General features: G+C 39.7%; 1 protein-coding gene and 2 pseudogenes across 2 annotated transcripts in view; 2 read left to right on the forward strand and 1 right to left on the reverse strand.

Moving 5' to 3' along the window:
• Window positions 1-27,442, forward strand: part of MOB3B (MOB kinase activator 3B) — a 182,321-nt gene that overhangs the window by 23,188 nt on the left and 131,691 nt on the right. The gene's annotated exons all lie outside the window — the stretch shown is intronic.
• On the reverse strand, window positions 6,269-6,386 carry LOC111733692 (annotated as a pseudogene).
• LOC111733694 lies at window positions 25,397-25,515 on the forward strand (annotated as a pseudogene).

Here is a 27,442-nt window from a genome sequence, read left to right on the forward strand (position 1 = left end):
AAATAGCCTCTGTCTGGGTAACTGATGGCTGCTCTGCCTGCGTACCTGGGGAGGAGTGAGACACCCACTGTATTTTTGGCCCTTTCTGGGCTAAAGTTTTCACTGACAGTCCTCATTTGGCTGAAGGGTGCTTTTGTTTGTTTGTTTGTTTGTTTTGTTTTGTTTTGTTGTTCTTTTAAAACATATCCAGTGCTTACCCTTAATCCAGTCTGGGATATATTGTAGTTTTTATGTTACTCATCGGTAAAATGCTGAATGTAGAATGGTAAGTTAAATGGGTAATTGTTTGATCTCTCAGACTTGAGAGAGAAGGTGAAGGGTAATCCAATCCCCAAATGAACATTTAAATGGGGAAGAGATGAAATTAGAATGTATTAGTATTATTTGGTTTTGATATTGTGTAAGAAACACAGAGCAGTAACTCCACCAAGTTTGTTCTAGGTACTATGTGGCTGGACCTCCTGATTTAAAGGTTGTTTTGGGTTTGAAATGAGAATTCTCTCATTATCTCATTTGATCTGATAGCAGGCAGTGAAGCCTGAAAGTAGAACTTGCAGTACCATGACTAGCAAATCACGATTGGAAACGAGATCTACCAAATTGGTAGGAAGAGGAATGGCGTGTGTTTGGAAGAAATAAGAACGCTGAACTAGTGGTAGAAGAGTAAAGGAAAAACAGGGTTTGATTTGACTCTTTGTCCTTTTGGTTGAAGGAGTGCTTTCCCTGAAAGAGCATCAAAGACTACGGGCAAAACTTGAACTATAATTTTAAAATTTCCTTCTGGCCAGTAACTTTTTTTTTTTTTTTTCCAAGCAAGAAAACAAAAGCCTGCCATATCAATTCTCTGACACTTTCCCTTCCTAGAAGTATATTACTTTGCTCTGAATTTTTTCTCACCTCAAAAAGAGCACTTTTTTAAAGATCCTACTGAGGTAACTGGAGCTTTAAATGAGGACTCGTTTCATCTGTTAAGTGAGGACATCTGTTTGAACTTTCTGTAATTTGGATTGCATGACAAGGCAGCTTTGCAAAGAAACTCTGTATTCCTCACAAGATATCTTATAGGTAGAAAGTCACAGTTTTGTTCCAGTTCAGGGAAGTGGAGACATAAAAAGGAAGAAACTAAAGGAAGGTGAACCAGACTCAGCTAAAGGAAACATGGTGCCTCAGTCCTAGATTTCTGGTATACCCACTTTAATGGTGACTTTTCAACCATTTTTAGGAGTTCTCAACAGTCCTGAAGTCTGGTCAAGTATGCCACAGCATTTAAGAAGTTAGGTTAGGTATAAAATACAGAGATTTAACTTGAGGCTGTCTTTGCAGAAGACTAATTGAAAGATTTTAAATGAAAAAAAAAATCACAAACATTGAGTGATATCTCTATGTTATTAATAATTTCAACATAAAACTTAATGGCAAAATTATAATTTTACCCAGTATAAGACGGTTCTGAAAGTTTCACAGACACTATTCAGAAAAAAATGATGCCCCAAAGTTGAGATCCTTCAGTATTAGAATGCATTGTTTTCCTGTACACACACACAACACACACAGACATACGCATACACAGCCATTTATTTCCTGCTTTAACTTGTCCCTCAGAAGGTGGGATAGTGTGACATAGTATGACTCATTTCCCTCATAAACCGGATGTTGACATTCTAATAAGAATTGGCATGTGTGGAAAGCAAATCAGTAAATATCAGAAACTGAGAATGCTTATTAAATTGGACAGTTCTGTTGAATGTTTGAGTTACTCATCTTAAAATGTATATTGGATTAGATGTGATTAATATCCCAGTTATTAAAGACAGATAGAGATGTCTTAAGCTGACATATTTCCATTCCATGTGTTTTAAATGAGAATCTGAGTTGTCTGGCTGGAACTATTAGAATAATAATTTGTTTACATGAGGACTTGCTTCATGAGCCTGAAGGGTTAATAGGCTTGTTTTCTTAGTCATTCTTTAGAGAAGGTTCTTATTTGATTGCTGAATCATAAGGAGACAGGACTCTTGGCTTCCAGCTCCATCCTCTGGCTTCTGTGTGATTTTTCTTTCTCCTCAGTTTTTTGCATATATAAAAGAAATCATTAGCAGTATGTCTGAGGTGTAAAAATTAATACATTTGATCTTTTAAGTCCTAGAGTAAAATATTTAAATTGTAAAACCCTAGTATATGATTCCTATTTTAATAAAAGGAAGAAAACAGACCCAAAGTGAGTTTAAGAACTTGCTTAGGGTAAATGGGTCAGGTAGTTTAGAATTTAAATCCATGATTCTTTTCTAGTCCATGTATTGGATGGTAATTTATGCATATACAGACAAATTTAGTAACATGAACTTTGAAAATCCTATGTGAAGATCTTGTTCTTTTGAATCAGAGATTGCAAACTGGCAGTCCATGGGCCTATTTTGGCCCTCGGAGATATTTTGTTTGCTCATAGAAAGCATTAATTTTCCTTTTTAGTTGTCAACCTGTAAAAACACACAGATTTCACATAAAAATCTAGATTCCCAGTTACTCTAGAAAAATCAGAAGATCCAGCAATCTGGGTCTTTATCTCTACATTAGCAACTGCTGCTGGTGCTGAGCAAATGGTGCATGTGCCCAGTGCTTTTTGTCTCTTTTTCTGCTGACAGCTATAAAAGCATTTGAGTGTGAGACCCCAATATCACAAGTCAGGGCTTTCCCTGTTGGTCTAGATGAGAAAATTCTAGCATTGAGAATAAATCAGTTAAGCATTATTAAATGGTATTTGTATTCAGAGGGATTAGGTACCTGAACAAAAACTTAGGGTACTGCTGTCTTGGACTTTGTTTTAGTAAGAAGTGATTTCTTCCAATTTTCTTCTACTTTCTCTTAAGTTTGTCTAAAGGGGCATTTGCAAATGGTTTACCATGACCATGGCATAACTAGCCTTCCCCTCCCCGACACACACATCACACATTTAATTCCCACAATTCCCCTAATTAATGGTCTAGCACAGCTCCAAAGACTCCCAAAGCCAATTAAACAATGTTCACCCTTGTACCTCCCAGTACGGTTGGGGAGTAGCTTGGCAAATACTGTGATTGATATGAAAAGGAGCAACGTGTTCTTAAGCAGTTTGAACCCTGTGGTTATTCTGTGAGGCACAGCTTTCAACACAGTGGCCTTTTATCCTCTGTGTTTTTGGCGTGTGAGAACACCACGAAGGCCACATGCACCGCAGCGTTCCTGTGGGCTGGGAATCAAGGCTGGGGAAAGAGGAGGGGCAGTAGGGGAGTGACAGTTGGGAAAAAGGAGCTGGCAGCTGTCATCTGAATAGCATTTCCCTCTTCCATTATCCTGTTGTTCGAAAGCTCCATCCATTCGTATTAATGGTTTCCACCTCTTGGTGTACCGCCAAGGCCAGCTTCCTCTGCACACTTTATTTCCTTGTCTTGGATTTTCATTTGGATTTACTATGGATCACTGGACGTCTTCACAAAAAGGATCAGCTAGTAGAAATTGGAGTTAGTTGGTAGAGAGTCTATCAGGGGGAGGAATTTATTTAAATATAAGAAGTAAATGCTGAACCTATATAGTAAGTTAACTTTATGTTCACCACTCTTTTTTTATTTCCTACTAATCGATAAATTAATTAGTTCTACATATATAAAGACTACATACTGATAAGAAAAAAATTTAGAAAGAAATTTTATAATCTAATTATAAAAGTAATACATATTTAGTGCAGAAAATATAAAACTACAGAAATTCAGGAAAGAACAAAAGAAGATATTTCAAATCACCCTCTCCTACCATCTAGAGGTAATTACTCTTCGAGTTTATTTCTTTTTAAATGTATCTACTTGTTTATGTGTGATACTAAAGCATAAATATTTCACATCTTTAAATATTGTGTTAAAGCTTTAGAAATGTCTCTAAAGAATTACATTATATGAATACTCCATGATTCATCTGTTTTTGGAAAGATAGGCTTTCTAAATTTGAATGATAAACAATGTCATAATACAGACATGCATAAGCTTTCACATCCAAGCTTGTGCACATCTATGATTTTTCATTTGGAAAAATTCCCAGAAGTGACCTGTGAATCAAAGGGTATAGTTGGGGACTTTCAAAAAGGTTGTAGGAATTGACCCTCCCAATGGCATTTTAGGAGAGCCCTAAATAGGGAGCTTTTTAAAGAATGTCTTTCTGGAAAGCTGCTGTGAATATTCTTCGACTGCTTTTAACTAGATATTTTTAACCCACAAGGACGACTAACCAATTTGTTTCTTGGCTTATAGGAAGAGGAAAGTGGAGTGCTGCCAACTATGATAATGTTTGGAAAAAGTCTGGGCCATCTTAATCATCATCCTAATTAACATTTGTTTTATATCATGAATGGAAAATCATCTCTTGTGTAAGAAAACATGAATGTCTGTTGGAGAACATGTATTTGCTTTGAGAACCTTTAGGACTAAGAAAATAAAATGCTTAATAACTATAGCATAATGAGGCCACAGGGGTGTTGAAAATATTAATTAAAGAATGATTTTAAAGTTCTTCAGAAGCCTAGGGAGAGTGTATGCTCTCCAGCAGAAGGATTCAGTTCAGAAAAGGTAGATTCCTTTACTGATTAAGGTTAATATGTCTGACTACCTGGGTTAACTTGATTAAATCAAAGCTGATTTTTCTTTTTTTGTAAGCACACCTAATTATGGTTTCCCCTATTTTAAACGTAAGGTACCATATTTATCGAAGTCCTATAATTTCATTGAGAAGATGACCACAGCAAACCACACCCATATTTTTGAACATTCAGGCTGCAGAACTAACATTTTAAACATATCTAGAGAAGTTTGAAAATAGATACTGTACTGACCATATGCAGCATCCAACTTTGCAACAAAAGAACCATACAAAGACAGGCCCTGAACTGACCAATTGAATTAGAACTTAAGGCTCCGATGAAAAAAAAATCATGTTATGTAAATAGATCAAAATTGAACAAATGCTTCCCAATATTCTCTAATGAAGCTTAGATTTTCAGAGGTCCTTCTGAATGTAACAAGGTTTCTAACTCTTAGTAATAAAACCAGATTTTGCTATAGTAGTTTACTTGGCAAATGTAATCCAGTTTATCCATGGAGTAAGATGAACCATGTGAAAACCGCATGACTTGATCATTCAAGCTGATGCTGATATGAAGCCCCAGTTGGAAAACTTGATATATTTTGTCATAAAATCAATGAAAGTTTTTTTTTTTAAGTGACCCTGAATTACTTAGGAAACTTATATACTAGAGTAGCATCAAGGGATAAAGCTGTTATATGCCTGAGAAGAAAATCTATGCTAATTATAATAATATGTTGCCAGCATTGTCCCTTTGAGGTTTTGAGAGCTATAGTTACTGTTCCTTGAGGACAGGAGACTTCACTTGAGAGGAGAAGGGAGTTCTGAATCTTTCTTTTTCATGTTAGAGTAAAGAGAACTCTTGAACTTTAAATTTCTAGAGTGAATGCCCAGGATTAATCTTTCCTAATGGTTCTTTTGTCTTATTATCAAGCACAGGAAAGTATTTAATCCAAACGACACTTATAATATGTAAAGTGAACTCAATAACTAAGAATTATGTTTATTTAGGCTTTTATACATTAACCAACAGCAATCTCCCTGAATTTCATTCATTCACCACCTTCATGGATCAATTTCTTCATTCACTTATTGACTCATAGCTGAGTTGAGTGCAGCAGCCACTTGGTGTCATAAGGGTGGGCTCCTTACCCTCAAGCTGCTCACAGCCAAGTGGAGCAGACAGGAGGGATAAGTGCTACACAAGAAGTGCACCCGATGTGTGCGGGCAAAGGGATGCAGTAGCTACCTCTGCCTCAAAGTCTGTCCCATCTCCCTCAGCTTCATTCATCACGTTTTAATGTATGGCTGTTTTACCCTAGGACCTTGCTGCTGCAATTGAGACACAAAGGCCAGTGGCATCCGTATCATTAGCAGTTTGTTAGAAATGCTGCATCTCAGACCTCATTAGACCTATTGAATCATAATTTGCCTTTTAACAAGATCCCCAGGATCCCAGTTTTGTCGCATGATTAAAACTCCTCATATGTGGATGGGGAAGGGGCACCATTACAAATGTATGTTCTTAAAGGGTGAGCAGAGAGAGCCCACTCTTTTTTTTTTAATTTATTTTTTATTTATTTTTACTTTTTAGGTGAGGCAACCCTTGGTTGACCTCAGAGGTTGCAAGGACCTTGTCAACTTACAATCCCTTATTTTTTTACGTCTACAGCACCTGGTCTTCCTAGGTGGTCTCCCATCCAAGTACTAACCAGGCCCGACCCTGCTTAGCTTCCGAGATCAGACAGGATCCGTCTTGTTCAGGGTTCATGACCATAGATGAGAGGTCCCACTCTTAATCGATGAGTGTTGGAATGATTTAGTAATAACAGCCCCCTTTCTTGCATGTCTATTGCTTGCCAGTGTGGCTGCTAAGTGACTTAAATATATAATCTTACTCTTTTCTCTCAACAACTCGCAAGAAAGTAATACATATCCCCATTTTGCACATAGAAAACAGAAGTCCACTGAGATTGAGGGATATGTCCAAGGTCATGCAGCAAGTAATAGCTGAGCCAGAATTTAAATCCATGACTGCTTGGTTCCAAAGCCCTGCTCTTTCCACACAGACCCCGAATACTGGGACACATCTCTGAAAGCTTGCTTTACATTTAGTTTCCTTTATTTGTAACTTTCATGTTAGAAATTTAGTCCACTAAACCTAAACAGTCAAAAACTGGAGTTAATTATCTTCTGCTCAAGATAAAATTAAGAATTGTTCTAAGCTTGTTAGCAAGATGCCTGGTGGCTGCTAGTTCCGAATATAGTTTTGGTCAATGGTTGAATGCCATTTGTCTGCTTATTTACAGTGCTAGATATTAGATGAATTACTTTTCTGAAAATCTTCAGGTATCTCCACTTTAGGGATCATTTGGACAGCATTTGGCTGGACAGCATTTGGCTGGACAGCATTTGGCTCTTAAGGCTCAGGTGACTGGGCCTTAAGAGACCATTTCTTTGCTATGGGATATATTTTACTCAGGGAATGTTTATTGAAGCAACTTCTTAAAGTTTTTGTTTGTTTGTTTGTTTTGTTTTTTAACTCATGGGATCTATTTTTCTTTTCAATTTTTTTTTCTATTCAATTAAGGGAAAAGTGTGACATTATCTGATCCTTGTAACATGTGTGAGCATTATGAAGATATATGAGAAAAAGTTAACAATCTCTCCCCTAATTTTCCTTCTCGCTTCCTTCCACCCATTTCCTCCACAGACTGGCTTCTATTGTTCCACACCTTTCTCTTTCCTCATGCAAACATACACAAATAGATACGTGCATATACAGGGTTTTCAGTTTTACAAAAAATACTTTACAATTTGCTTTTAATATGTCTTGGACTTACTTTCAAATCTCATTTGTAAAATTTTTCTTCTTCACCACAAGGGCCTTCAATCTCAGTTGGGACAAAATGAGAAGACTGTTTTCAATTTAGCTATCTCAGACAAGTTTGAAATATACCTCTAAAGGTGGTGATACCAAATAAAAGGTGTTCAGAAAATATTAAAGTACGTATATTGATCTATGAAGAATTATCTATCAAATCTAGAGTATAGAAAAATAATGGTTGATTCTGATATATCTCTTTTCCCTCACTCTCCAAAACTAAGCAATTTAATTGACAGTGACTATTTTGGGAAAGAAAATAAGCCATATTCTGGCAAAATTATTCTGGGGCTTAAAATGCCCTAAAAGTGTGCTTCACTTTTCTCCATGCTTGTTGCTGTGTTCTCTTGCATAATTTCCAAGCCCCAACGCCCCTCCCCCAACAGTTGAAAGCAAAACATTTTATTTCCTTAATAAACAGCATGAATACACTTCTCTTTTCTCATTTTCTAACCTTCTGGTTTAAGTGGAATTGGTGCCAAATCCCTCAGCATGAAGGCATCTGTTTTATATTTTGACAGCAGTGATAGCCTCAAATGAATAGTTATAAGTAATATATCCTGTTCTTTTTAGTTACAGACTGCATATTAATTTTGTCCATATTTAGAATTATTTTTTTATGATGAAATAATATTTATATGAGGATTTTAAAAGTATAAAATACTAGGAATATTTGTTGCAATTATTATCATAATTATCATCTTCCTCTGTCCTTATATACTTTATTTTCAAATTAAAAAAAAAATGGCCGTATGACGTATTATTTGAGGCCTTCATAAATAATCTTTTTGTTCAGGTTGTTTTCATTGTTGTTATAATCTATCTTCTTATTCACTTTTTTGTGCTTCCATCTGGTGTCCCCTTGAGCTTCTCATTGCCCACAGCATCTGATGGCATTTATTTAAAATGATTCTAGTGTCACATGGCTACATCTCAATGGGACTAAAGGCACTGCAGTCCAGTGAAAAAAGCACTGGAAGGAGAATCAAGAAACCTGGTTAGGTAGGCCTCGGAGCTATTTCACTTGGGAACGTTAGAGCAAGTCAGGTACCCTCTGCAGACCTCCTTTCCCACCCCTCACTTTCATTCCTGAGCTGCAGCAGCAACTTCTTCCCCAATGGATCAAGTGCTTTCACACCACATGCCTTTGCATACACCATTTCTTCTGCCCACTCTTGTCTCCCTACAGACTCCTACTCATCTTTAAATGACCAAGTTTGAATCTCATCTCCTACAGGAAACTTTTCTTGAGTTCCTCTCTGAAATACTGTTAGTTGCTTCTTCTTTAAGCGAATTCGTAATTCCTCAAACACTCAAGACAGTATTTTTAATGTTATTGTGGTAGTGTGTGTGTGCGTGTTTGTGTGTATGTGTGTCTAAACCTCTCTCACTAAACCATGAGCATCTTTGGGGCAGGAACTGTGTCTCATTCATCTTTGTCTCCTCAGAACCTAGAACTTCCCCTGATGCAAAGTGGGTCTTCTATACCTGTTTGCTCACTGAAGGCATGGGCCTCAGTTTCCAGCCAGGGAAATGTGTGCTTTTACTTGCAGTTCTGGCACCTTGCAAACTATCCTCTAACCTTCACCCCTCCACCCCCCACTCAAGTTTGGGTTCATCACCTGATTAGGGGAATGCGTGCCTCACCACCCCCAATTTAAGCTACCCTTTGTACCAGCAACATATTCATTCTCTTCCCATGGCAAAAGAAATGAGCTTAGCGTTCTTGGAAAATGTCAAGGCAAGAGTGGCTTGAGTTCAAGATGAGAGAGTTAATCCCCACTATACTTGGTTTTGACCTAAAACCATTTCACTGTTTTTAAGAGTGAGAGCCCAGGATTAGTATCTGCTGGGTATAGGTCTAAGGTCTAGAATGAAGCCTTTGCAGAGGCACCTGCTGCTTTCAGACTGCCTGGGAGCAAGGGAATCCCCCACACAAAAAAGTTTCTGTTGGTTTCCGTGCATAGCTGAAAAAGCTTAAATGACAAGGGAAGAAAACCACAAGTGAAAGAGGACTGACCAGGAGAAGTGAAAAGGGACACTTTTGACAAAAGGCTGTGCTAAGGCAAAGAGATATGTATGAGTATGAAACAGCAGAGAAAAGCTGGAAAACAAGCCCAAAAGGGCTGGATAAAAAACCTGGTGGCACCATCAAAATTTTCTAAAACGAGGGTGGGAACCATGATTATCTAAAATCTCCACGGGACATCATCATTTGAAATGGCTCGTCTGGCTCTATTAGTCTCTGTAAGTTACCAGTCCTTTCAGAATAAGTAGGAACTATTCTGGGCTCCTGCCATCGGATGTTGATAACCCTATTCCAGTCCTTCTATCAGCCCTAGCATGCGATAAGTGGGCACGCAGGCTGGAAATGTACATTGTGTAAGCAAGCCTCACTTCCCCATATGCTGACCACAATGTTATGGTGTTCTGTTGGTATGCAAAGGAATCTCCTATGTAATTGAGTCAGTATTACTCAATGAGTGTATCATGAACCCGCTGTAGATGTGATGCCAATCTTGAATCTCTGTGTAAAAAATTGTGTTTGTGGTTCACCATGATATCCGCCTTTCTGAATGTTGAGCTGAGTTAGATGATATGGTGAAAGTTCTGAATCACCCAGTCTTGCTGCTTGCTACTACAGCAGCTGGCTCACTGGAGGAGCTAAATGCAGGAAGATCTGGTGTTCTCTCTCCTCTGGCTCCATGGTTACAACATTATAGGAAACCCATTGGTAAGGGAGGCTGGGAAATTGTTTGCAGACCTCCAGCCCCAGGGGGCAATACCGAGCAGAATCTAGGAGGGGAAGTGTGGAGCTGAGAGACAGTGGATAGTTCTGCAGATAAATATGGCATACTTCTTAGGATCTGAGATGATGGTATAAAAAAGGATCCAAAAAAGCTACAGTGATAACGAAGAAAAGACCTAGAAACAATAAGCTTCTGTAGCGTTGTAAGGGATTTCAGAAATATTCAGCGTGCCCAGCTCAGGCCTTCTCACTTGCCAGTCCTCATGCACTGGAGGTTCCTCCCACTCTGACAAGCTGTGCTGGATCCCTCTGGTCTCTGCCCAGGGGTCTTCCTCAAAGAAGCATTCCTGGGCCACCACCTTAAGTGGCTCTTGCCTTTTTGTCTTCTCTTGGAGCACTGCTCTTTTCATTCTTAGCATAAAGTACAATTTGTTACTGTATATTGTGCGTGTGTGTGTGTGTGTGTGTGTGTGTGTGTGTGTGTGTGTGTAATGGCTTCTCCAGCACCAGACTCTAAGCTCATTAAGATGAGAATCATGTCTGTCTTGTTCACAACAGCAAACCCAACCTGAGGTAACAGGTGATCAAGGAATACTGAGTGGACAAATTAAATGTAGGTTTTGACCCTTTTATTGTAAAGACGCTCAAGTATTAGTTCAGTGAGTTTGCACTCATATGATTAGCAATAGCTAATAGCAATGATTTAGTGATATATACAACTATTTGCTAAGACTCTTATTGTTATTAATATTTTATCAATATGTGGACTGGATGCTAATGAGACATCATTTACTGAAACTGTTCACCTGGTAATGAAAAATGCTGGTCTAGAGCTTAGATGAGTGGTCTGTTTAAAAATAAAGGTGGCAAGGCCAGTTTTCCAAGGTGGTTCATGTGTAGTTGGAGTTAAAGACTGAGTCAAGCTTTTGTTAACTGAAGTGTAATGATCACTGTCATGTCTCAGGGTCCTAGGCTGACCCATCCAAGGTGGCTACCTGGACCTGGGTGTGTAGATATAGTTTACTGGCTGGTACCCTGGTCAGCCCGATGCCTGGAGATGAGCGCCTACAGAAAAAGCCTCAGGATGCATGGGATCTTGTGTGTGTGTGTGGGGGGGGGGCCGCACAAAGCAGTATGTAGGACAGGTGCATGGTTGAGGAGGTGGGCAGACCTGAAATGCAGCAGGAACAATGTGGAACAAGCAGAGTGGTATCATCCTGGGACTGCTGCCCATGGAGCCTTTATGGTACTTTATGGTAGCCCTTTAAACTGGATGGCTTAGAGTGACTCCAAAGTTGAGGGTAACAGCAAATATTTTTCAGGTTCTTTATGCTTTTTATTTAAAGTAGAAATAAGGTCAAAATAATGGACTTATGTCTGCTCTCTGCTTATTGCTTCCCACCCCTGGGCTTTGCTCACTTCCTATGGTTTCCTGCCCCACCCGGGTTTTTGTTTTGTTTCATTTTGTTTTTAATATTGGACCATTATAACTAGAAGCACAGAGACTACCTTCTCGGCTCCCACCTGGTATGCAGAAGGCTGCCATGGCAACCCTGGGAGACCTTGTTGGATCAAGATCTCTGTGCAGCATTTGATTAGCCCTTCTCCCTTCTCCTAATGAATGTGAATCTCTAGAGGAAAACCCTTGCAAAGGACTTTGATCACTTCTCTTTCAGCCCATCCTTCACCCCAGACAACCTTGATAGGTTGTGTGTTTCATACATTGTGAAATACAGGTAACATCTCTCACCTGGAGCATCTTTGCTCCTCAAAGACTTAGGTAGAACTTAGTCTGAACCCCAGTTCCTGGCTCTGAGTTTAGCATGGCCCTTCACCCCTGCTCTGGCCCTCATTTTGTTCTCTGTCCCACTCATCCCTGCTTTGGCCCCCATTTTGCTTTTCTGTCCCTGCTCCTGAATTGTGCAGCCTCCTTACTTCCATTCACCCAATCTGGACTCCAAGCCTTATCTTTTTCCATTTCTACAAGAAATACAGTGGAAATCAGCATTTTCCTGGGTCTGTAGTTTCATTAATGATTTCATGAGAGGTAGGAGCAGAGGAGGGACCACCTCAGCAGTGACCAATCCTCTGCCATGTCCCCCTCATTGTTTTCTATTCTACCAGCTCTCCTTGTCCCTCCAGCTGCACGCAGGACCAGTCTTTATGACTTTCCGAGGCCCTAGGTCCCCTTCTGCCTACAAGCATACCGAACATGTCAATGTGCTCCCACACCCAACGTGAAATGTTTTTGCTGAAAGAAATGGAAAGCATTTTTATAATTTGGCATTTGAAATTGACTATAAGTAACTCACTCAGTTTTGATTGGCTCTGATTCCTCAGGAGTTATACAGTCGTGTGTTCTTAAAAAGTGAGAAAATTTAAACTACCGATCGTTTTCATATAGAATAAAATATCTTTGAATATAAGATTTAACAATTAAGAAGTAAACATCATGTATGAGTAGATATTTGCTTAAACATTTGTTATTTTTTATTTTGTTTTTTGTATTCTTGAGACAATAATCTTTCTCAAGACTTCAAATATTTACGTACACCCCATAAAGAGATTAGATCATAGGCACTGTAGCTATGCTTTCCAGTGGATGAGACAGCTTCGGCAGGAGCTGCCCACAAACAAGACCCTCTAGGAAAGAGTCCAGTTTCCACCATGGCTGTATTCCTTGCCAGGAGCAGCCCCATTAGGCCAACACATTTACCCCTCGTGCCTTCTGGAATTATGATAAACACAATTTTCTTTGTCTCATTACATGTATTTTTGCAGAGCTCAGCTAAGTTTAAAAATAGCCATCTGATGCATTCTTCATACAGGGACTTCATCAGGAACCTCAGGCAACCTTAGAGAACACTTCACTGGGGAGTGGATTTGTTTGAAGTGCAGAGGGGAAGACGAAGGCATCCTGGCAGGAGCACGAGCCTGGGCAAAGGTGTGGAGGCAGGGGTTGGGCTGGGCCGGGTCTGAAAGACCTTGGAAGTCATGCCGAACGTGTGGGACGTTACCTCATAGGCCATGGGGAAGAACTGACATTCCAGGACTGGCTCAAATAACAGACTCAGAGTAACAGGAGGTGAATATCATTAATTCTTCTTTTACCTTCTCTGCTTTCTCCTCTCTATCCTTTCAGGCTTTTTAAACATCACTATTTTTATTAACAGCTAGATAAACCCAAGTGCCCAGTAAGTCCCAGAGGAGACTTGGTGTAAGCAGAACTGATGAAACAAACATCCAGACATTATTTGGAGTTTCAAATGACCACTGGTGTTCCATGTACTTTATGTCTGGATTATTCAGTGTTTTTCCCATCCTTTAATGTTAGGTCTCTTCAGCCAAATGATAAGGTTGAACAGGGTGGAAATTACAGGGTATAGAACACTCTGGGGTTTTTTAATATAAGCCATCCCTACCATTCATGTTGCAAGGGTTGTGTTGTTTTTTATTTTTTCTTTTGTTTTATGTTTAAAAATCAGATTTCCCACAAAGCAGATTTTTTTCCCCCAAAATCAGATTTTATCTCCCCAAATCATGTTTTCCAGCTTTATTGACATACCTGACACTGGTTTGTATCCCCACATGGCAACAATCTGTGAGAGCTACACCTTCTTCAGACAGACATTCTTACCAGTTTGTCCCAGACACCAGTATATTCTTTTGTCTCCCTGACCCTGAGGAAACACCAGTTACCATTTCATTTGAGCCATTGCTTTCCTATACTTGCTGTTTACACATTTATGTGACCTAGCCTGCCTAGGAGGCATCTGAGTTTGTTACCGTCTTTTAGTTGGAACATTTGGTGGATTTACATGTTATCATTACTGATATATTTTAATTCATGTCTGCCAGAGTCTTTGTGTTTCCTATTTGTCCCATAGTTTCTGTTTTTTCTCTTTTTACTTGTCTTGGGTATTTTTTGTCTCCCTCCACTTTTTCTTCTGTACCACTCCAAAAAGTACATATACTGTTTTTATTCTTTTAGTGGTTAACCTAGTAGTTACAGCATGTATCTTTCACTTACTCAATTCTAAAGTAATCAATATCTTTTACCTTCCTTTGAACAACACCCTTCCCACTGTGTCCGCCATCCCCAAATTCTATGCTAGTCTTTTTCTGTATTTTAAGTCTATGTATTTTTTTCTTTTAAAAATCCCACGAGGCATTGTTTCTTTTATAGAGTCAATGCTTATATCGAGTTATCTATTCGTTTACCACTTTCTGTCCTCTGAATTCTTTCTTATATTTCAGAATCTTGTGTTTTATATCTTTGCAATTCCTTCTTATATCTCCTCTTATATGTTTTACATCTGCGATCATTTACTTTTTTTTGAACTATATTCTTTAGTATTTCCTTCACTGAGGATCTGCTGGTGGCAAGTCCTTTCCGGGTTTGTTTGTCTTTGCATGTCTTATTTGAGGATTCTTTTTTTTTCTTTTTCCTCCTCTACTATGACTTTAGAAGTTATACACTTCATTTCTTCCTCACTCTAAAATTACAATATGCATGCTTAGCTTTAAATTTTTAAAAAATTATTTAGAAGTGCTATTCTCCTACTGAACAACACAAAGACCTTAGAGTATTATAAGTAATTGTCCTTCTATATTATTGCTATCTAATAGTTTAGTTAATTCCAAGTTGTTCATAACTCCTCCCTCCATTAATCTTAAAACTGTTGTTTAAACAGTAGGGTGTTTATAAATTTCCTATCATGTTTATTATCTTCTTTGCTCATCATTATTTATCTTACTTTTTTGTTAGTTTATTTACTTCCTATTGAAATATTATTGTTCAATTTTGGGGGGGGAGTGTTTTGTGAATTGGATATTCTCTCTTTTTTTGTACAAATATGTCTATTTCACATGCACTTTTTGAGCAGAATATTAATTTGATAGTTATTTTCTTTTACCATTTTTTGTTATCCCATTATCTTCTGGCCTCTATGTCTTGAATGAAAAGTCCGCTGCTAATCTGATTGCCATTATTAGGTTGGTAAACTTTTTCTCTCTAGTTGCTTTCATGATTTTCTCTTTGGCTCTGGTTTTCTGCAAGTTTACTATACTGTGCCCAGGTGTGTGAGTGTGGTGTGTGCGCACATGTGTATGAGCGTATATTTCTTTTGCTTGATATCTGTGATATCTCAAATGAAGAACACAGGTATTACTTTAATTCTGTTAAATTCTCAGCCATTATCATTTCAATATTGCCTCTTTCACAATCTCCTAGTTCTACTGAGCTTTCTCTGGTCCAGGAACATTTTTATGGTGATTTATCAGTTCGGAGGTTCTTTCACAATCTAAATAATGTAAATTTGGGCAACACTTTTCACTAGATGTTCCTTTCACTATATGCATGTTTTCCACCCTGAACCTGGGGCAGAATACAGACTTACTTGCCTCCTCCCCGAGCTACTGGAGAACAGTGTAGTTTTTCTAGTATATTTTCAAGAATTCAAGAAGTTTTCAAGAATTCTAACCGTATGTAGTAATGTCATTTCCAGTCTCCTACCTTGCATGGGCCCAGGGCCATATTACTTGTCCTCATTTGGTCATTAAAATCCCAGTGCTAGGCTTCTAACAGCCATCTCCAGATGCAGCCCCCTCTGGTGACGCAGCTTTTGCTCTCATGCCTACTGCTTTGGCTTTGCATTCTCTATTCATTTCCAGCCTATATTTTTAAAAGGTTATATTTTATAGGTCTGTGAAGTACATTTTCAAGATGGTCAGGCTGGATTATATTTTATATATGTTTGGAACTGAAGGAGAATATGGGCAAGTTTAGTATGACGTTTATTTTGAATAAATTAATTTATTCACAAAGGATTTATTGGCTACCTGTCATGTGCCCGGCTTTACTATAGGTGCTGAGGTTTAAAAATAAACAAAACAAAGTCTTTGTATAGTTAATTTTATGAAGGGGAGGACAATACAAACAATAAATTAAAATATACAGTAAATCATTGGGAGCTATGAAGAACATTAAATCAGGATGATAGGAGCAAGAAATAGAAAGAGGCTGGGTTGCAGGGGATGTGTGTGCTTTATTTAGGATGGCAAAGGAAGCTTCTCTGAGGAGATGACCAGAGGCTTACATGATGTGGTGAAGAGTCATGTTGATATCTGGGGTCAGTGTGGGTCCTCCAAGAATCAGACACTAAGAATTAGTGATGCAAGAGATGTATTGAGGCAACCCCTGTCAGCAAGACCAGTGTCCAGTACAAAATGAGAATGTGGGTCCCTTTGTTCAAAAATAACATACTAAGAATTTTAAGATGGCCACAGTACAGTGTTCAACCAAGCATGGGGTCCTTTTGAGCGCTCTGCTCCGACTACTAGGAAAAATGAGGAGGGAGCCTGTGGGAGCCTGGAAGAGCCATCAGATTGTGATGTGAGTCTGACTTTAGGTGAAGAAAAGAGGGGAGGAAGGAAGGTTTAGTGGAAGCATTCTAGAGTGCTGTGCTGTTCTAAGAGAATTTGTTAAGGCTCTAGGAAAGTCCTCCAGCTAAAGATACCTGTCAGGTAAATTCTTTTATCTCCCAGGTAAGGACTTGCCTTGGTATTGCTGTCATTCTCAGTCACTGACCAGGAGTAGGTTGTGGATAGCATGGTTTCAGCCCAAATGCAGAGATAGATTTTAGAGCACAGCAGTTGTGACTCCTGGTCAGTTATGTGCCTTGGAAGTTGGATGACTGCAAGGCGTATCATTATGGCAACCATACTGAGTAAAGAGCTTTCAAGGAAAAGGAAATAGCAATTGCTATGGGCTGAAGTACATCCCCCTGAAATTCATATATATATAAGTCCTAAGCTCAAGTACTCAGAATGGGACCTAATTTAGAAATAGGGTCATTGCAGTTATAATTAGTTAAGATGAGATCTCATGGCAATAGGGTAGACCCCTAATCCCTGCAGACTAGTATCCTCATAAAAAGAGGAAATTTTGAGACAGATATGCACATGATGAGAACACCACCATTGGGTGATATGTCTTCCAGCCAAGGAACACTGAAGATTGCTGGCAAACCACCAGAAACAAGGAGAGAGGCATGGGACAGATATTTTCCCAGCTCCAATTGCCCTGCCAACATCTTGATTTCAGATTCTTAAACTCCAAAACCATGAGACAATAAATTTCTATTATTTAAGCCACCCAGCTTGTGTGGCACTTTGCTATGGCAGCCCTAGCAAACTAATAGACCCCTCAAATGATAGTGAACTTGGTGCATTATAAAACATCACAGAGGCCAATGGGGATAGAGCAGATAAGTAAGAGGGAGAATTATAGAGAAAGGTGTCCAGGGAACAGATCTATAGATCATGGCTTTGTGAATCATCATAGCAACTTTGATTTTTATTCTAATTATAATGGGAAGACTTTACAGGGTTTGGTGAGGGGACTGGCCTGATCTCATTTATATTTTTTAAGTACCACTCTGGCTAGTGTCTAGAAATAGATGGTAGAGGAGTAGAAGTGGAAGCGGGGTAACAAGTCAAACCTATTGCAGCTGCCCAAGACAGACAGGATGGTGGCTTGGATGAAAGGAGTAACTGTGGAAGTGATGAGAAGTATAGGCTATGGTGGCAATTTGAAGGTAAACTATATAATTTACTGAGAGCTTGGATGAGCAGTTTGAGGAAAAAGAGAAGAGTCAAGAATGATCTCTCTTCTTTCTATTTTGTTCTTGTTTGTTTGCCTGTAGCAACTGGATACCTACAGGTGTTATTTTCTGAAATGGAACACTGGGTAAGGAGCTTGTCTCAAATTTGCAGGAATAGAAATCTTGATATCTGCCATGTTTTAGAAGTCTCACATTGTTCTGCAACATTTTCATTTTCATGGACTTCTTTCCATGTCAGTATAGCTATATCGGCCTCCTTGTATTTTGAGGGCTGCCTGATATTTCTTGTATGGATGTGCCACCCTTGATAGAAGTAGCTTCCTCTGAATGGACTTTCAGGTTTTTCCCTTTTTTGTGTGTGATTATAAACAATGATATTTAAAAGCCATATTATTTATGTCTTGCTGAATAACAAAATACTCCCAAACTTAGTGGCTTAAAAACAACGACATGGTTATTTCTCTGGGTGAGAAATCACAGTTTCTCACAGTTTCTCTGGGCGAGAAATCAGAGCACAGCTTAGCTGAGTTCTCCTGTTCAGGGTCCTACACAATGCTGTAATGGAGGTATAGGCAGGGGCTGCAGTCATATCAAGGATCAACTAGAGAAGGATCTCAGCTTACTTGGTGGTGGTTAGCAATAGTCAGTTCCTAGTGGCCTATTGGCCCAATGGCCTTTATTCCTCACTGGCTATTGACCGGAAGCCATTTTCAGTTCCTTGCCATGCAAGCCTTTCCGTAGAAGAGCTCACACTTGGCAGCTGGCTACATCAAAGTGAGCAAGCAGAGAGTGTGAAAGAGTATGTGAACAAGACAGAAGTCAGTCTTTTATAACCTAATCCCTTTTGCTGTATTCTATCACTGTAAGTCCTTCCGTCCAGCCCTCACTCAGATGGAGAGGATTATTCAAGGGCCATATATACCAGGAGGCAGAGATCATTGGCGTCCATCTCGAAGTCAGCCATACACTATAGTCCACTATAATTGTCTTTTGCTAGGTCCTTAAAGGTAGGTTTGCTGAGGGAAAAGTTATGCATATTTTTTTTTACAATATCAGAACACTAGATTTCTTTTCAAAAGCTTCACTCCAGATTTCAAAGTTAATTTTGAAGGGACTATTTGCTATTGCCTGAGAGGAAGAGTTGTGGTTCCTAAAGCAGCCTTTGTCAGATTTTGTCACGAATATCTCTTCCCTTCCTCTCTTCCTTTTCCTTGCCCCTCCAAAATTTCCCAGAACAGGAAATAGCTGTGTGTCTCATAACAAAGGATAGGAAGGTTCTAATCAGCAGGCTCATGCCCTACCTGTCATGGCAACTAGTCTAGAGTATGCTAACTTGTCACTGCCTTCACTTGTTTTCTGGCTTGGGTAAGGTTTATTCAGCCAGCCTTCATGAGAGGAATGAAAAAGTGGGAAGAGGTAGGTTGGGCCAATAAGGACTAAGGAAACTCCACTTGGATCATTTCTTCCAAATCCTAAATCCTCAGGAGTTTCTCATAGGCCATGGAATAAAGAGGTGTGCATTTATTTCGTTATTCATCAGAAAACACCTTGTACTTAAATGTTCCCTCTTACGTTTACTAGGATATGGTTGGAGGAAATGCAAATTATTATCTGATTTACTTTGTCTCCTTCCCACACAATTTGAGGTGGCTTTATAAATTTAAATGCATCTTAAACCTAGACTGATCTTAAAAAAAAAAAAAAAAAATCAAACAATTAGTGCTTCAAGTGTCTGTGGCTGCTCTCAGGCCAGGTACCCCAGGCGAAAGCTTAGACTATCTGGGCAGCCCCCTCAGTGGAGAAGGGATTGGAATTCCATCGCCCTATGTCCCTACTTTCCAACTTCAGGTCCTTGCGTCGCTTTCAGAAGTCAGGGAAGTCACAAGGCCCACCTTGATTTGGGCCAGTTTAGGGACCTAACTCTCCAGGCAGCAGATCCATCTCTGCTTGTGATGCCAACTTGGAAAGCTTCTCTTACTGGACATCTTGAAGGCCAAGGCCCTGCCTCCTTCCTGTCTGGGCCCTTCTGCTAGCCGGGTGCCTCGGGAGCAACATGGAGCTACTCTGCGTCCCAGCACGACCCCATCCTCCCCCCTTGTCTCTCTCCCAGACGCCTGCGCAGGTTGAGCTCTGAGTTCATAAGATCGTTCTGCTAGATGAGAAAAACGTGTATTTGATTTAGGACCACGAGCCCAGTCGTGTGGATTGCATTCCCGACAGAAATGAGAATCCTTGTATAGTGGCCTTTCAAAGCTGAAATAAATCAGGGCTTCTTGGACAGAATGCCCTGGTCTGTCAGGTTTTGTCTTTTTTGAGAAGCCACGCTGGTTTAGAGCAAATCAGGGGAGACGAAATTAGGACCAGCTCATTGTGTAATTATTCTCAATTTCTACAGTCTGGGAACAGCCATCTTGTGATTTAAAATATAAATATTTGCAAATGGTTTTTATCTTGATCAGTTATATAAAGATCTGCGTTTGAGACGTGTTAAAGTGGATTTTTTTTTTTTTAATATGACAGTCTTACTTGTCTTTGTGGAATTCCATTTTTCCGTCTTCAATTATATTAAGCCTTTGAACTTTTTTTTAATTGACTAAAGTTGGAAGAAATGTTTGTGGTTATATGCTTATCAGTATTTTTATAGATTTCTACACTTCTAAGAGGAATTTGAGTCATCTGGCACTTATATAAAATCAAACACTAAAGTTGGGGAGCTGCTTGCTTTTTTGTGGTTTCTTTCAGGGAGGAGAATAAAATGCAATTTAAAGAGAGAGTAGGAGGTGGCAAACACCTATTTTGGTCAGTTGCTGGGCAGGTGTTTTCTTAGGAATGGTGAGTCTGTATTTCTGATTTTCCTCTTCTTTCTTGGAACAAATAGAGGAAATCTCTAATGGAGACTTTCTCAACAAGGCATACTGATGAATGTAGAATCTCAAATGAAAAAGAAGTCAGTAGATGTGGCTTCCTGGACTCTATGCTTGGACCAAAAATAAAGCAAGTCCTCACCGCAGGGGTTTGGCTCAGCTGGGCACCAGCAGAGGCAGTCAGTTTTCCACACTTTGCTTGAGTGTACACTTCCCCAGGCAAATTCCCCAGGCAAATTCCCCAGGCCTTTGGAGGCTTGTAAGGGCTTTTTCTCTCCTCTGTAGTTTTTATTGTTTTTAAGAAGAGTAGCGTCACCCTCGTTTGTCATTAAAGAATAATGTGGGAAAAATAAATAAAACTAACTAAAGAATAAAATAGGAAAAACAAAAACCACTCCCCTAAATGAATGAAAAAATTGACACCCATTATGCTTTTGTGGGGTAACTGTTTCCGTGTAAGTTGGTTTAGAAACTATAAAAAGATGTTCTCTTTGATTTCTTTGATTGTCTTCTATTTTTAACATTTTTGGCAAGTCTACACATTGTGGTTACATAAGAAAATCAAAGTTAAAGTATTTGATATTAAAAAAGCACCACGACTCAGGATGAGTTTTTCTGGCACTGCAGTGAGAGAGCTCGAGTTTTCATCATAAAATAATCGACATAAATGTCCAATCAACACAGGCTTTCTGGCCAGCTGCTCCGTGTGGTCCCTGGAGAAACCTCTTAAACCTGGCCCCCGTCCTCCTGAAAGGCTCCTCTGCCTGGTGGCTGGAGGGAGGTGGCAGTGTATTAGACTTGGTGAAGGGAAGCTCCTACTGTTCCTAGAGCTCAGGGCAAGGGTCAGCCCCTTCAATACTCACTGAACATTACTGAGCGCCTACAGTGTGCCAGACCCACTGCTGACTTCTTTTCACTGACTAGCTTTTTTTAAATTAATTAATTTTCCTATTAGAGTTGACATACAATATTATATTAGTTTCAGATATACAACATAGTGATTAGACATTTATATAACTTGCAAAGTGATCCCCCTGATAAGTCTGGTACCCATCTGACACCACACATAGTCATTACAATATTATTGACTATATTCCTTATGCTGTACTTTACATTCCTGTGACTCTTTTTATAACTAGCATTTTATACTTCTTAATTCCTTTCACCCTTTTCACCCACCCCCTAACCCCCTTCCCATCTGGTGACCATCAATTTGTTCTCTGTATCTGTGAGTTGGTTTCTGTTTTGTTTGTTTGTTTACCTACTGTCTTATTCCATCACTGCCACAATCCTGCGAGGTATAATCTATTAACAGTATTTTTATAAGGGAGGGAAAGTAGAAAGCCTGTGGAGTTCTTTGTCCAGAAGTGGGAGACACACATATAAATAAGAAAGCATTATGTTAATGATAAGAATGAAAAGCTAATGCTTATTACAACCTTACCGTGGGCCTGGTGCCTTGCCAAATGCTTGATTTGGATAATATCATTTAATTCTCACAACAACACTACAAGAGAGATCATTTTATTATCTCCATTTTATAGAAGAGGAAGCTAAAATTTAGCAGTGTTACATAATAAGCTCAAGAGACTGAAGCTCTGAAAATGATAGACCTGGGAGTCAAACCCAGGCAGTCTGATTTCAGACTCCCTTACTTACCCACCAATCTGAACAGTACAGGAGCCCATAGACACAATAGGCAGCAGGTGGTTAATTGAACTGTGGTATAGCTGGTAGACCAGTCAGGGGAAGGGCCACTCTCCAATCCCCAGTGTGATTCAGGTTAGTCCTCTTTCTCCCTAAGGACTTTCTCTATCATTCTTACTGCTAGAAATTCAGCTCTTTGGATGACCACATTTCTGTCTGCCCATTCTCCCCCAGAAATGACTGTTGGCCATGGACTTCTGGATATGCCAGGCCTGGTGTGTGAAACACCCCAACTCAGGGAGTTCTTAAACATTGTAATGTGTCAGAGTCAATCACATACCTCCAAAGGTGAGGGGTGAGACCCTAAGGGTCAGCATTTTAAACAAGCACCCAGGCAATCTTGGTTTTCCTATCATTTCTGAGGCAGGTCCAGGGGGAGTGTGATAGTCAGTCTGTTCAGGATGAGGGCGGGCGGGCAGGGTTGGGGGGTTGTATTTTTTTCTTCAGCAGTCACTCACCTCTAGCAGAGTCTCCAGAGCCCAAGAGGACAAAAATGAAAGAGTAAAAGTACAAATGGGAGGCAGCGCTGGGGGAAGAGTGCAGAATTCAAGAAGAGCAAGTCAAATCCTATCGGTGAGTTTGTTCAGAAGCAAAAGTTCAAAATAAGCGCAATAAGAAAGAGCAGAAACAAAGCCAGATTAGGGAAGTCAGGAAAGAAAGTGAAGAGGTGGGCTGAATCTTTAACTGAGTGGCAGTTCATGTTTGAAGCTTGCTTTGATGGACCCACAGGGGCTGCCCTCATATATGGACTGTAAGATGGGGCGGGGGACGAGCAAGAGAATAACAAATGTTTCAGACTGTTTGGGTACAAAGGAAGGGTTACAAATTCAGAGAATTCGAGCAAAAGAGAGACAAGAGTCTCTAGCAGTGTGATCAAGAGGGGCTACCTGGAGGTGGTGGCAACTGTCCAGGCATTGAAGGCTGAAGGATGATTGCAGGCAGGTGGGTCGAGGAAAGGAAGGGGCTGGGGCAGAGATTTAGTCACTGGCAAGTGCAATGGGCATTGGGAACCCAGTGAGTTGTCTGTTTGATAGAACCATACCTGAAGGATCACAGAGGGGTCTCAGTGGGTTTTGGGGAGGGGTAGACTAAAAGTGAGGGTCCTTTTCCCTGCTTCAACCATGGTAGAGAGAATTTTTATCCATTTTTATATAATTGGGTTCTGCATAAGATTTCATTTAAAAAAAAAAAGAAAGAAGGAAAGAAAGAAAGAAAAAACCACCCAGAGTATTAAAAAACTATATATGGTATGTGTTAAAGTATTAGTTAAGTAAAGAGTTAGTTAAGTTGGGGGCAATTTTAAAGGTCGGATAGGTGTCAGGTTTGTTTAAGAATTTAAGAGATTCGCGGCTTAGTAGAAGGGACACTGGCACCGAGGTTGAAGCTTTGCTATCAGCTCCAGTCCTGTGAGCCTTGCCTCACTTTTCTGGGCATTAGGTGTGGCCGTGTCTATTTTTGTATTTAATACATTTAGGTTGAATTGAATTAAGTAATTTTTGAGGGTTCTCCCTGCTATAAAATGCTATCAGCAATGATTTTGCTCTAGGCCTCCCTCATAAACAGGATCGTGGTTTAAGGAAAATGAATTTTATGGTATTGTACAGGATGACTGAGGGACACAGGTTAGGGGCCAGGACACCTGCTGCCTCGGTCTGGTGTGAAGGGGTACAAAGGGGAGGATGGTAGATACAGCAGGGACAGAAGCTTAGGGATGGGCACCAAAGTCACAGACGCAGAGATTGCACTAAACGAAGTGATATGATAAGTTTTCTTCTATTAGAGAAAAAAATTCCCTAAGCTGACTGACTTTTCTAACCCATTATTTTTCCTTTGAGGTATATTTTTAAAACCCATTCTTTAAAAAAACCATGCAAGTAGAGGTCTTTGCCATACCACCTGACATCATTTCAAAGCTCTACCATGAATTTTTAAACATTCATTTAAAGCTGGGCATGCTTCTAAAGGAGCCGACTTTTCAGTGAATGCTGGAAAATGAAAATGTGTGAGCTGTTTAGATTGGCTTGGAGAACCACATGTCAGCGGCTGCTGTTGATCTTTGCATTGAAGTATCTCTGTTTTCTAAAAAGGTTTCTTTTGTTGATCATGATCTGGGAGCGTGGCCTTCTCAGTTGGAGAAGAAACTGTTTATCTGTGCAGTATTTGATTAGAAATAAGTTAGAGACACAGTTCAACCACAAAACTTATGAGTTCCCATTCGTGGTAGGCCCTGAGTTAGGTATCAGTGCTACAGTGTAGTCTAGGGTGCGATCCAGCCCTCACAGACTGATGGGCCAGATGTGGGTGTACAGAAATGCAGCATTGTGCAAGGTCGTGGTGTAAGCGTGAGAGAGAGTTGCATATGAGATGCAGACATCACTGGACAGGGATGCTCAGCCAGCCCTTCCTTCTTCCTCTCTTCTTTCTCTTCCTCTTTCCTCTTACTTTGTCAGAGTTTTGAAGTTAAACCAGAGAGAAGTTTGAAGAAACGTGGCTGGGCAAGGGAGAGGCCTTACCTGGGTGGAAGTGTTTAGATCCTTTGCAGAGAACGCTGGCCCTGGGCAGCCACCTGCAGGGCACAGGGCCCTCAAATCTAATGTGCAGTGACCATTGTGGCATGTTTGGAAATGCCTCACGGGTGAGAGGGTGCTCTGTTCTGAGCGTTCTCGCTCTGTGCCTGCGATGGGCAGTTCACTGGCATGGCTCTCTTGTCTGAGAAAACTCTTGAGAAGACTTCATGTGCCTGGTAGATAGACAAGACCTTCTTTCTGAAGATGAGTAAGTTACGTCTTCAACTGATATTATAATGAAGCTCTTCTAAAAAAAAAACAAAACTAATTTTGCATAGGCTAGCCAGTCTGCACAACATAATGGTGGGGTCTCTAAGAGGGCCTCCAATAAACAAATAATACCACTCTTCTCTACATGGCTTCTGAAGATTGAAACAACAGAAACAGGTCAGCTTGTCTACGGCCATGCTACCCTGAACAAGCCCGATCCCGTCTGATCTCAGATGCTAAGCAGGGTCAGGCCTAGTTAGTACTTGGATGGGAGACCACCTAGGAAGACCAGGTGCTGTAGGTGTAAAAAATAAAAAAATAAGGGATTTTAAACTGACAAGGTTCTTGCAATCTGTGAGGTCAATCAAAAGTTGCCTTGTCTAAAAAGAAAAAAGAAAAGAAAGAAAGAAACAGGTCAGCCTTACTGTTTATAGAGGCCAGGCTGGAGGACGTAGCTCTAGGTCTGTTAGCCAAATGAATTGGCTAAATCTAAACCCTAGATTTGCCCACTTTTTCCATGTAGTATTGGAGAGAACAGAAAGTTGGGGAAACAGCAAATAGCACACTCCCTGAGGGCAGACACCTCCTAGGAGGTGAGGCTGAGCCAGCTGAGCATGCCCAGTTGGTTCTTCTCAAATTTACCAATTAAATGAATTAGTCCCTCTACTTCCCCTGAGGAAAAGGTAGTAAAAGGACAGAGAAAGGCCAGTTGTGTGCTTAGGGAAAATTCTTCTTCATAAAAACCAGGAGTGAGGGAACGAGCTCTCCTCTAAAAATTTCCAAGATTGTATACATTTTGAGGGTCAGTTGCTCATGTCTTGAGGGAAAGAAGTCAAAGAACACATCAAGTTATGGTTAGGATCCCTATTAATCATGGAGCCAGTTAATATGAGAAGCAATCTGATAATATGAGAAACTGGATTAATAAATATAGCATTTGACATTTGCTCGTCTTTATTTACATTATCTCACTTATCCCAAACATGCTGTGATATCAGTACCCTCATTTAATCAAAGAATAAATTGAAGCACAAAGGGATCATTTTTAGCCCAGGAGGGTAATTAGTTAAGGGGTAGAGTCTGGACTCAAGTCCACATTTTTCTGACTCTGAAGGTAGGGCTCTCTTCAGTACTCCAGGTGGCCACATTATTTACAGTTATTGTTTGAATCTGTTTTATTTCAAATCTTTTTTTAGTTGTTGTGGACATGTTCAGGAGTGTTGAGAGGATAGCATCATTAATTATTTGTCTCAATTTTATCTCAATATTGTCTTCTTTGTCCATCTGTTTTCACCTCAGCAAACTGAAAAGCTCCCAGATAGATGGTTGTCTTTTCTCTCTTGAGAGCTTCTGGGGATGCAGTCTTAATCCTCCAGTCAGATAACTCATCAGGAAAATTAATCTTGTTATCAGAACACAGAGATCACAGCTGAGTTATAACCTAATGTATTGTATTAGATGTAAAGTGTTTTGAAAATTAAAATGAAAAACTCTTATACTTTATTCTAAAAAAGTGTTTTAGGGATTAATTGGAGGTCACAGGGGATATAATTTGTCCTGGCATATCAATTCATAAAATAATATTGCAAAAGATTTTATTGCATGCAAGATTTTATTACATGGAACTCCCTCACGATATTAAGCAAAGTGGGTTATAAATGTTTGGGAATATTGACTCATTATCAAATTACTTAGGATAATATTATATCTTTTTGTGTGAGAATTTGAAGTCCATCTAAATTAAGCAAGAAGGAGGCGTTTGATTTCTTTCTTTCCTCCTATGCACGGCTCCATTGTCAATCTCTTGCTTATAAACACACATTCGTATTGAACTGAATTGTTTCTCATTACTCATTTCTTGGTGTTATGTCAAAAGTCCCTTTATTACTATCAGCATGTCAGTAACTACATAATGATTTTTCATTTATGAAGTGCTTTCACAGCGGTATCTCTAATTTTCGCAATAACCTTGAAAATTAAGTACCATTATCTTTAAAGAGGTCAAAACTGAGGATCATAAAGGGTTTCTTACCCAAAGACATAGCCTGTTAGAGTCATTGCCAGGACCTGGATCCAGGTCATCTGACTCTACACCACAAAGGTTCAAGAAATATATGTCTTTGGGAATGGCATATGACTGTGTACATAGGGCTAGGGCTATGTTTCTCTCATCCTCTTCCCCAACTTTCTTAGACATGCCCTGGAAGTTCCCCTGATTTTTTTTTTTTTTT

The sequence above is a fragment of the Pteropus vampyrus genome, unplaced genomic scaffold (assembly GCF_000151845.1).
Source record: "Pteropus vampyrus isolate Shadow unplaced genomic scaffold, Pvam_2.0 Scaffold619, whole genome shotgun sequence".
Taxonomy (NCBI): Eukaryota; Metazoa; Chordata; class Mammalia; order Chiroptera; family Pteropodidae; genus Pteropus; species Pteropus vampyrus.